The sequence below is a fragment of the Seriola lalandi genome, unplaced genomic scaffold (genome assembly GCF_002814215.2).
Source record: "Seriola lalandi dorsalis isolate HSWRI2012SDOR001 ecotype SW California unplaced genomic scaffold, Sedor1 jcf7180002054703, whole genome shotgun sequence".
Classification (NCBI taxonomy): domain Eukaryota; kingdom Metazoa; phylum Chordata; class Actinopteri; order Carangiformes; family Carangidae; genus Seriola; species Seriola lalandi.
In genome coordinates, this window is record NW_019525256.1 from 109443 (window position 1) to 119760 (window position 10318).

The 10318-nt window shown below is 43.0% G+C and overlaps 1 long non-coding RNA gene across 1 annotated transcript in view; it reads left to right on the plus strand.

The window, feature by feature from the left end:
- The first annotated feature begins 1281 nt into the window (after positions 1 to 1281).
- LOC111668105 (uncharacterized) overlaps positions 1282 to 10318 on the plus strand; it is a 16304-nt gene continuing 7267 nt past the window's right edge. Inside the window, exons 1-2 of the long non-coding RNA XR_002761712.2 lie at positions 1282 to 2014; positions 2761 to 2814. This is a non-coding gene — a long non-coding RNA (uncharacterized LOC111668105). The remainder of the gene's footprint in view (positions 2015 to 2760; positions 2815 to 10318) is intronic.

Sequence of the window (10318 nt, forward strand, 5' to 3'; positions counted from 1 at the left end):
TTAAAAAAGATGCCAAAATGAATGCTGAAAAACAATTTGAAATGCTAAGGAGTTTAGATTGTTTTGCGTCCAACATGTGGACCTCTGAGGAGACCATGGATGATAAATATAAATAATGAAGGAGAGATGAGTGGAGGGGTGTGTTCCAGAACTGCTGTGTGTCTCTGTACCACAGCTATAAATTTAATTTACTTTTGGGGAAGAAGTGCCATTTCACTGCCTCATTTACTCAAGCAGTTAGGGACATTGTATCAGCAGTGCAATAACTGTCAGGATTAAAGACCAAGAAGTCCAACTGGTGGTACTGGTGCCTTTTAGGAATGAATATAGTGCCATACTGTATAATAACACCCTAAATCTACTGACATTTTTTATTGCATAATGGTCAGAGTTTGCATTTGCTTCCAGTTGTATAAACCAGTAGAAATACACAGTTAATTTTCGATGTGACCCTAAAATCTTTTTAACATATAGCATTATTTGATGAATGATTTACACAGCTCTTTTTACCCCTAAGCTTTTAACCTGGATTTGGGAACAGTTAAAGGATACTGACAGTGTTAGAATCAGTGACGTCCAAGGACAATAAAGGATTGAGGTTTGGTTGTACTTCAGTACCAGACCTTATACTGCATGTGAACCTGACTCTTGAGAAAAGAATCAGGGGAGTTTTACCTGAAAGGTGAATTGAATATTTAAGGATCAATAATTGCATGAGTTGCACAGACTATACAGCCCTCTAAAGCAAATTTGAGAGATTAGACTGTATAAATAAAATTGACTTGACTTGAAAACAATACAATAGCCAACATTTGACTTTGACATCTGTTGTGACACAGTCTGAAAATAACAGTAATAAAACCAGTTGACTTTATGAAGTGTTGACTGGTGGCCTGTCATTACCTACAGTAACACCAACTTAAGACATTTCATTACTTCAACTATCTATAATTTCAATTTCATCTGCAGCTTACTGGTGTTGAAAAAGTTCCTAACACTTCACACATAATACTTCCCAACACCTAATAGGTCAGAGGATAAAACGCCTCCCATGGGCGGATGTAAGGCCATTGGTCACCATTTCTAGTGCCCGCCTTATTTCTCACAGAGATCTGCGCTGTCATTGGTCGATGCACCTGATCGTCATCCTGCGTATACGGTGGGCGTCAGCAGTGATTTTTCCGGTTCGCGTCTGATTGGCCGGTGCTGTGTGTTGACGTCACGGCCCTGCCAGCTGATCGGAGTGAGAAGCCGGTTTGAAGAGAGGAGTTGGACCGGAGAGAGAGACCGGGGAGGGAGCCCCGAGAAGCAGCGAGCAGCACGGGGTGGGACCGGCCAACCGGATACTCAGAATGGACCGTTTTTCTTTCTCTTTTTACAGGTTTAAAAGGTTAACAGCGGAGTGCTCGAGATACACAAAGCGACAGGCTTGTCAGGGTGAACTTGCGGGCTTCGCGTCTCGTCGAAACCTCTGGAACTGTCAGAAAAAAAATTGATTGAGAGTTAAGGTGTGGCTGAGGGTCTGTGTGAGGCTTCTGCGCTGAAAAATGTTACAAAACCGACTGTGTCTCCTCGAGAGTGGCCAGTCAGGGCCGAGACTCTTATATCTGCCAACGGCTTTAAAGAATCTCTTCAGTCATTTTCATTAAGGAAGATATTACATAACAAATGTATTGCCATCTTGACGTGCGCATCTTTTAGCTTAAATCCTTCGCAGTAGCCCAGATTAATTGGAATATTACGCAGTTAAGAAGTAAATCGGGTGTGTTTTTTTTTTGTTGTTGCTTGGGAGGTCGTATTGGTTTCATAAGTCTGAAATGTAACGGACGTGGCAACTTTACAGTAGCCAGCCCTGCTGAATGCCACAGGCAAACTGGGCGTGGGGGAAACAGTCCGAACAGAGCCTAATAATCCTCAAACCTCACCAAAGCGCGGCACAAATTGCGCATATTTGATATAGTATGACCGTAGTGACAAGTGCCTCGTTGGAGCCAGTGGATTCACCTGAATCAAAGTAAGTGCGACTGTCAAATACATTTTGCAAACTTTTTTTTCTTTTTAGCGGAGGTGACATTTAAAGGCCACAGAACAGGGCGCGCTACGGTGCGATCTTAAAGGTATTTTGTCATGTATTATCATTTTATGAAGATGTAGCGTGAGTCAAAAGTGAAGAAACGGACTGATCTGGCGCTGCTGGTGGTGTGTCAGTCGGTCGAGGCCTGTATAAAATCTTTATTTTCTGTATTTGCCTACGATACAGTGCGAGGATATAACTAGAAAAATGATGGGGAGGGTGTGACTTAAAAGCAAGGCGAACGTTTGGGCGTTGAATGAATATAAATCCAGCAGGGAAGGACGGGGAAGCGTAAGAGTTGGGTCTACGTTAGCAGTAGTCTGCTCGACTTGTCCCAGAATATCGAGGAGTCATTCCGTAGTGTTGCGATACGTTTAACTCAATCATAATTGAGTGCACAGGCAGACTGACCCTGTATAGTCTAATTAAGATAAGCTTTAAGTCGAGAGGAAAGCAGATAGAGTGAATTCCTCAAGGCCCCACCCTTTGTAGCGCAACATGGATGTGGAGAGTTGCCCCCTCCTCCTCCTCCTCTCTCTCTTTCTCTCTCCCCCCCATCTCTCTCTCTTTCTCTATCTCTCTCCGCGTCATTCATTTCCCGTTTCAAGCTTGTCTTGTGCTGTTTTTACCCCCTCAGTATCTCCAGGTGCCCACAGTTGATCTTCTTGTCTTTTAATCAACTTTAGGTCATACCATCAGGATCTACTTCCAGGAGTCTGCAGAGGTGTTAATTGATGGAGGTAAGGGTTGTATTTGAGTCAACCTGTGGAATGCTGCTTAACAGTAAATTTAAGAAATGTATCCATGTGACATATTGTTGCATATTGTAGTTTTTATACCTTGAAACTTTTTACATTTGCCTGTTTTGGTTTCCGTTGCTTGCCTTTTTTTTTTTTTTCCGGCACCCGGGTTATTGCACTGTGCTCATCAGCCTGTTGCAAGTTTAGACAGTCTATGTACCCTGCCCCCTCACCCCCACCCCCCCAATCCAATTTCTATGAATTCTAGCGGCAGGGGTTATGTAATCTTAAAAGCGGTGTTCAGAGCTCTCGAACCTTTGCTTATGCAATCTCAGTTTAAAGCTTTCAACATTAAGGAAGGCCGTGGGTAAACACAGGACAACTTATCAACACTCAGGTTCCAAAGCGCAAATTCTTTGGTCGAAAACTGCATTGAGTCTGGTTATAATTCAGTGAGGACTGGCTGCCGAGCTGTATCTCCCCATCTTCGCATTCTGTTCAGCAACCAATGGCTTTTTTTCCACCTGCATCCCATCGATGTCAGCCAAACGCCAGCTCAGACCTTGTCGTCTCTGATCTTTGCACGACATAAAAGCTTCTGATGGATAGTTTGACCTTGTGTAAATCATGGCCACTTCTGTTGGCCAGTGCCTTCCCCCCCCCCCCCCCCCCCCAGATTGTAGTTCTGAAGGATTCATTACAGGTTTCCTTTGCTGCTTATTTTCTAAGGGCCTGACAAGCTTACTTGGTCAAATTGAAAAAGTAGCAATGTCCTTTTTTTTCTCCCCTCTTCGTTCCTCCTCGTCCTGACGGGATGTCTCAAAGACAATGTACTTTTCAGGCTGGAGATGCTCTGGAAAATGCTTGTTAGTTGCACAGGGTTCAGTTCTGCTTCCCCCATTGCCTACCCTTTCCTCAAGAGTGCTGGGGCTGCTGTAATTATCCTCTCTTTGGCTATGAATAGTGAATTATACATGATGCTGCAGGCCAGTCAGAGTCTGGGCCACTGGACACATCTGGATTATGAGGATGCCACCATTTGAATGTCCAGGCCCTGGGCTGTTTTTTTTTTTTCTTTTTAAAATAAGAATTAACCTCAGTGGTAATAACATCAGAGTCCCAGGACACGCCCCACCCACATTCCATGCAGGAAGTGCTGTGTTGGAACTAGTTTCGCCTATAGAGGAGTGTGATAATGTATTTACAAGGCCTCATTGACTTTGGTTACAATGGAGCATTATGAGTGTTTAAATACTGGTATGAAAAAAAGGATGTGAAACTGTCGTTATTGTTAACAGCGTCATAGTGAACTTATAAGGATTTTAACTGCATGAAGTGGGCTCCAGATTAGTCCACAACAATGTCATGTTTTTCATGTAAAAAGGAACTGAATCTGCAGCCTCAGTTGCTGCAATCATTGTTGATTCGTGACAAATTTAATGACTTTATAAATCCTCAGTTGAATTGCTGGTCAGACAAAATCCTTATTCACTGCTGTTACATACTGTACAGAATAGTGTACCACTCTGTACGATTAAGAAGTTACCCCTATATGAGCTCTTTTCCACCCTCTTTCTCCTCCTTCTCCCCTTTGCCATCTTGTTTGAATGTTTGCTTTGTCTGGGCTCTGATTGTTTAGCCACATTTGATTGAACTACGTATGTGTGTGTTAGTGGTTAGCCGGCACTGTCGTTATCTCTGCGTGGCTAGATGTGATTAATACAGCAGTCCAGCAGTGACGTCCATTGCGCCACTCCCCAGACACAGACACACACAGAAAGGGCATGTAAGAGGGAAGAAAGATTGGAATCTGGTGTTTGTGGCAGTAATTTAATGTCCTTGTGCCTTATTATCTAGAGTCAAATGTCAAGTCATCCTGAAAGTCGTTATTTTGAGTGCATATGAATGCATTTATCTTTGCGTGTGTGTATTTGAGTATTTGCTATATTTTATGCAGTATGTGTATATTTGTGGGTCTGCAAATTGGGAAGGGTTTAGCCTGACAAACAGGCCTTTTACTTGACTTTCCAAAATACCCACAGAAGGATCTGGAACCGTTTTACCCCGTCAGTGTTGCTGACATTGATCAGAACCATAGAATTTAAAAATGTGTCATTTGATGAGTCACTCCTCCGCTGCCAACTTAAGGTTATGAATGACCTGCCCATCAAGTGACTTGGTGTAATTGAGCAGGGCTGAACATTGAGTGTTATTGATGGCCAATCAGAGAGGGGAGGATCTGCGGAGGAAATGCGGTAGCTGCAGTGAGGTTGCACATTTTTACGGACACACCCAGACAGCCTCATAGGGATAACTTTGACTAGCTTAAGCTAACATTTTTCATGCTTTAGTATGCATAAAGCACGGTTTGTTGAATATTTAAATGTCGCTCATAATTAGTATAGAATTTGTAATTAATTTCAATTCATTTTTTTTATAGCGCCAAATCACAACATGCATTATCTGAAGGCACTTTACAGGGTAAGTCCAAGACCTTACAATATCATAGAGAGAACATGGCGACAGTGGAGAAGAATAACTCCTTTTTACCAGGAAAAAACCTCCAACAGAACCGGTTAAGAAAACCAGAGCTCCTTGGCAGGTGTTGTCATGCGGTGCATCGGTGCGTTCATGGTATCATCTTATGGAGAAACAGACGTCCTTCTCTGTCTGTGCTTGCATGTGCACACATGCACGGGACAAGGATGAGAGGGTGTGTGTCGTATGGCAAAGTCTGCAGATATAGTAGTTGGTGAAGCAGCGCTAACAGTATTCCAAATGCGTCCCACACTACATTGTAAGTGCTCCATATGGAGAGAGACTGTCACCACTCCTCAAGCGGGGCTGTGTGGTTTGCCAGACCAGTCCCATACTCATATGGACAACACATGTTGAACTATGTGTGCCTGTCCACTGGAAAAGTTCTCTGGAGCAGCAACAATGCAACACTAAAATCAGATGAATTGTTTCATCTAGTAAATACAGGCATAATGAGTTAACCTGCACTAGTTTGGTAGAGTAATCCTGGTATGATTTGGAAGTTTCTAGTAAGGTTGCACATGCAGTTGCCAGGTTTAGTTTTTCAGTTTTCTGTAGGTGACCTAGTTAAAGAACAGTGCCTATTGTGGCTTGTACAATTTGCACGCACGCGCGCACATGCACACACACACTCACACATAGATACAGACAGAGCTAGTAGCCTGAGGATAAAGATATACAGAGAAAGAAACCAAAGCAGCCTGTATGCAAAGGAAAAGAGCTAAATGAAATGTCATTGTTGGGTCTTCAGTTCTGAGTTTTGATTGGTGAGGCTTAATAAGGTCTAACCTCATGCAGGCACAGGCTGAGCTAAACTGAAGCTGTGTTGAGATCATTTTAGGCTGAAGCAATGCTGTAGCACACTTAGCTGTTGGCTGGTCTCTGCAGGGCCAGCGGTGAGGAGCGGTGGGCCTCTCGGCAGACCGGCTGGAATGTGGACCATATGTAGCAGGCATCCCAGGAATGTAACTCGGCCTTGCTGAACTGACCAACCTAAAGACACAGAGAGAGCAGAGCAGGAGAGAAAGGGATAAAGTGAAGGTAGCGCTAGAGCGATGATACTGAAGGACAAAAGAGATCACAGAAGGTGAAAGGGAGATGGAGGAAAATGAAAGCTCGGAAGGCATGAGAAGCGGGTTTAACAAAGTGCATGAGAAATGAGTGCGGGGAAGATGCGAGGGTGGAGAAGAAGACAGACTGAAAGGAGACCAAAACCAAGACAGGTAGATTTTCCAAAAACTGTGGTACAAATTATTTATTAGGACGAAGTTTACTTGAACAAGGGGTCTTCTTCAGTCTACTGCAGACAGACAGATTCATGGTGAGTATAAGATGGTTCCTTTAGTGTGAACTACACTGCTGTTATCAGTATACTGACTAACTACACATGCCTATCCTGAAGAACTGGTCTCAGCTAGAGCAGATATGATTAGTCGACTGACAGGATATTAATCTTCAAATATTCTGGTAATCAATGTAATAAGTTATTGAATTGAGCAAAATAGTCAAGTATTTGCTGGTTTCAGCCTCTCAAATAACACCTTACTACTTTTTTTCCTGTTTTTATATAATTTGAAATTGAATATTTTTGAGTCTTGGATTGTTAGTTGAACAAAACAAGACACGAAACAAGATAGAGATGTCTTCTGCTTTTTTGGGGTATTTCATAGACAAACGGATTTGCCAATTAATTAAAAAAAAAAAAAAAAGACATTAACACACACCTCATTAATCTAGGTGTGATGTCTCGTCTGCTGTAATTAAAGAAAGAAATGTGTGAGGTACTTCTAGCCACTGTTATTCTTTTTGACTTGTAGAACCAAAAAGAATTTATCAGGGAACTGATAATTATGCCTTAAAATGTCAGGATGGAAGTAACTTAAAATAAAGACCATTTAGACTCGAGCTGGTTAGTTTTTGCCTGAGTAAATGCGCCAATAATTACAGCCCATTCGGTAAATACCTGCAGCGTGTAATAGAGGGCATTTCATTGGCTGCGTGTTCTATGGATGAAATGCAAATCTGTATTATTATTATGTTGTGTCCAGAGGTTTGGTCCATGAGGTAAATAGTGTAGAGGTGGTGTCATTCTTTGTGGGGTGTCAGACCACAATGTTCTTCCAGCTCACTAACTCAGGGTGAATGTCTCTTTCTCGCTCTCGTCTCTGTTAGCTTAGCACTCTGTGCTCTCAGGCCATCTGGGTACAGCTGGGGCCAGATCAGCAGGAAACACACTCACACATAGATACACACACTTATACAAACATTCTCTCTCTTTTTTTTTTTTTAGTCCAGCATACCCCGGTCATGCCCCTTACAGACACATACACACAGTGTCCAGTAGAGTGTGATGAGTCTATGGGCGAATGGTCAGTTTTTCATTGAACAACCAAACCGTCATCAGCTTTCATTTCACCTTCTGTCGGTGTGACAGACACGCAATTCTTAATCCTTTTTTGATCGAATGTGAAATTTAGCTCATAAAATCAGGAACCAAATGTGAAAGGCATTGGTCAGCGTTGTATAGTTGGCTGAGAAAAATATAATGTCCAGTAGAGAGCCATTAGTCAATTACAAAAGACAGATTCAGCTCCCCCCAGTCCTTAAACCCCAACCATGCTCCTCTCCAGATTTTCCCCCTGTTGAGTGTCCCTGAATTTTGAGTGGATCTTGAGTGGGTAGTTGAGTTGCTGTTGATTTTAAACGTTAATGAAACAATGACCAACTAATTTTTTCTGCAATAAAACATCTAAACAACACTTAACAGTACGTGATCAACTGTTAGACACAAAGAAGACAAAGAAGAAAGGAAAGTTTGCTCCTTCACAGCCCCATCACTATTTATACATTTACTTTGTGGCTGTGTTCTGTTCCCTTTAAAGGTTTAACCTGCAATAACTTGTTTTTGCCCATTTGGGGAAATATTGCCATCAATCAGTTAATATGGCAAACTTGTTAGCAAACAATTACCTCTTTATACGTCCAATATGGAGTAACATTACTATTCATTTGGAGTAGTCTCTGTGGCCACCTGATGAATCGAAGTCCAATATTCACTCTTCTTTTAGCTCCGTTTTTGGTCTCCACCAACTCCTCAGGGAAATATCCGGCTCTCTAGCTGATAAATGCTCAGCTATGTTCACCAGTTAGTCGCTAACAGTGACTGCCTGCTGCTTGGCACTGGGCAAGTAATTTACAGTGGGTGGATAGAGCTTTTTCTTTGTTTGCTGTTGACTACTCTGGCAAGTAGCTTTTGCGTTTTCAAAAAGTAAAAAGAAGAAAATGACACTGATCATTGGGAAAATCTGGGTGGGGTGAACGAATGACACCGAGGAGATTTTCCTGATTCGCACCACGCATGGGCAGCTGCCACTTCTTATTCATTTGCCCTTCAGGCATTTCCTGTCTTTCAGCAGGCTAACTAAACTGCTAGTTAGAGGGGGAGGGTGACAAAGGATATATATACAGAATGAGGGAGAGAGAGGGAGAGAGAGAGAGGGAGGATGAATTCATGGGGACTACAGCGGCATTTAGCCAGAGCAAGGGATGGACACAAACAGATACATAGAGGGAAACAATGTACTCTTTGACACATTTCTTCCCAGTGGTAGGAAGAGAGATGACAGCCAGACGAAGCACACAAATCTTTTCTTTATGTTGGGCCCCTTTACCCAGCGTTCACACCCTTACTTCCACCCCTCCGTGTCTGTCTCTAAGAGTCTCAGGATCCTTTTCTCTCCTTCCTGTTCAGTTATATTTTCCAAAGGATGATTTGATCCTTCTCGTGTCTGTGTATGCGTGCGTGCATGTAAAAAAAACTTCGACACTTGGTGTCCTTCGCAGGAAGCTTGCATCAGACGCACACACACACATGCAGATTCAGAGTCATGCTGCGTCATTGTCTCATCTGTGCCTGGTGACAACACCGGGACCAGGTTGTCTGCTTCTTACTTTATGACATCACTGAGGCAGATACCATCTCAACTCTCTCTTATTTTACACACGTGCACGCACACACACGTATACACACACACACACACACACACAAACACACACACACACACACACACACACACACACACACTATTCCCATGCATTCCTGGCCCCAGATGCTCAGTATAAAATCCTGCTGGTCACTCTACAAGACTTTACTGGAAGAGCCATTTCCTCTTCCTTTTTCCCACCTGCTGACTTCCTGCCAGCTCACATCACCTCTTCCTTAAGCAAATAACACAGTGCACTTCAAGGAAATCAGTGCATTAACAAGCTGTGCTCTCTGGGATCAAAGGCTGCTGCAAAATTTCAAGTGTTTGGATAATGACTATGGCATAATTGCTGTCAGGTTGTAGGTTGACGTGTATTTTTGTGGCTGACTCACTTGTTTATGCCTTGTTTCATGGGCCCCACCCTAACTGTCTGTCTTTCTCTGCATCCCTCTCCTTCACCCCCAACCCTCATCCCCCAAATTAGAAGAAACCTTCTTACTACTGCACTTTGGGACATTACTAGATGTTTCCTAATAGGAAAACAGCTGTACCTGACAAAACCTCTTATGGAGGAACACATTAGGCTTTTATGGGGCCTCAGTCCACGTTTAGAGAACGCCTGATGCATGTTCCGGGTTTCATTTTCAATCATTAATTCATATCCAGATAAACAGCAGCTGTGGGCACAAAAAGAGATTATACAATATATTGTAGATGCACAGGGCTCATGCACATGCATGTACGCACACACATGCACACTCACTCATTTTCTGTCAGCAGTGTCAAGTGGCATTTCATAATTCACATGGTGGGCATGTGTGTTGTGAGAGAACGAGCTGGTTGCGCTCCTATAAAACAGGGTGTGGACCACCCTCCACCCCCCTCTCTCCACATGCATGCATACATTTGCTCGCTCACATGCCTCATGCATACACATCATCCCCCGCACACACACACACACACACACACTCACTCACCCC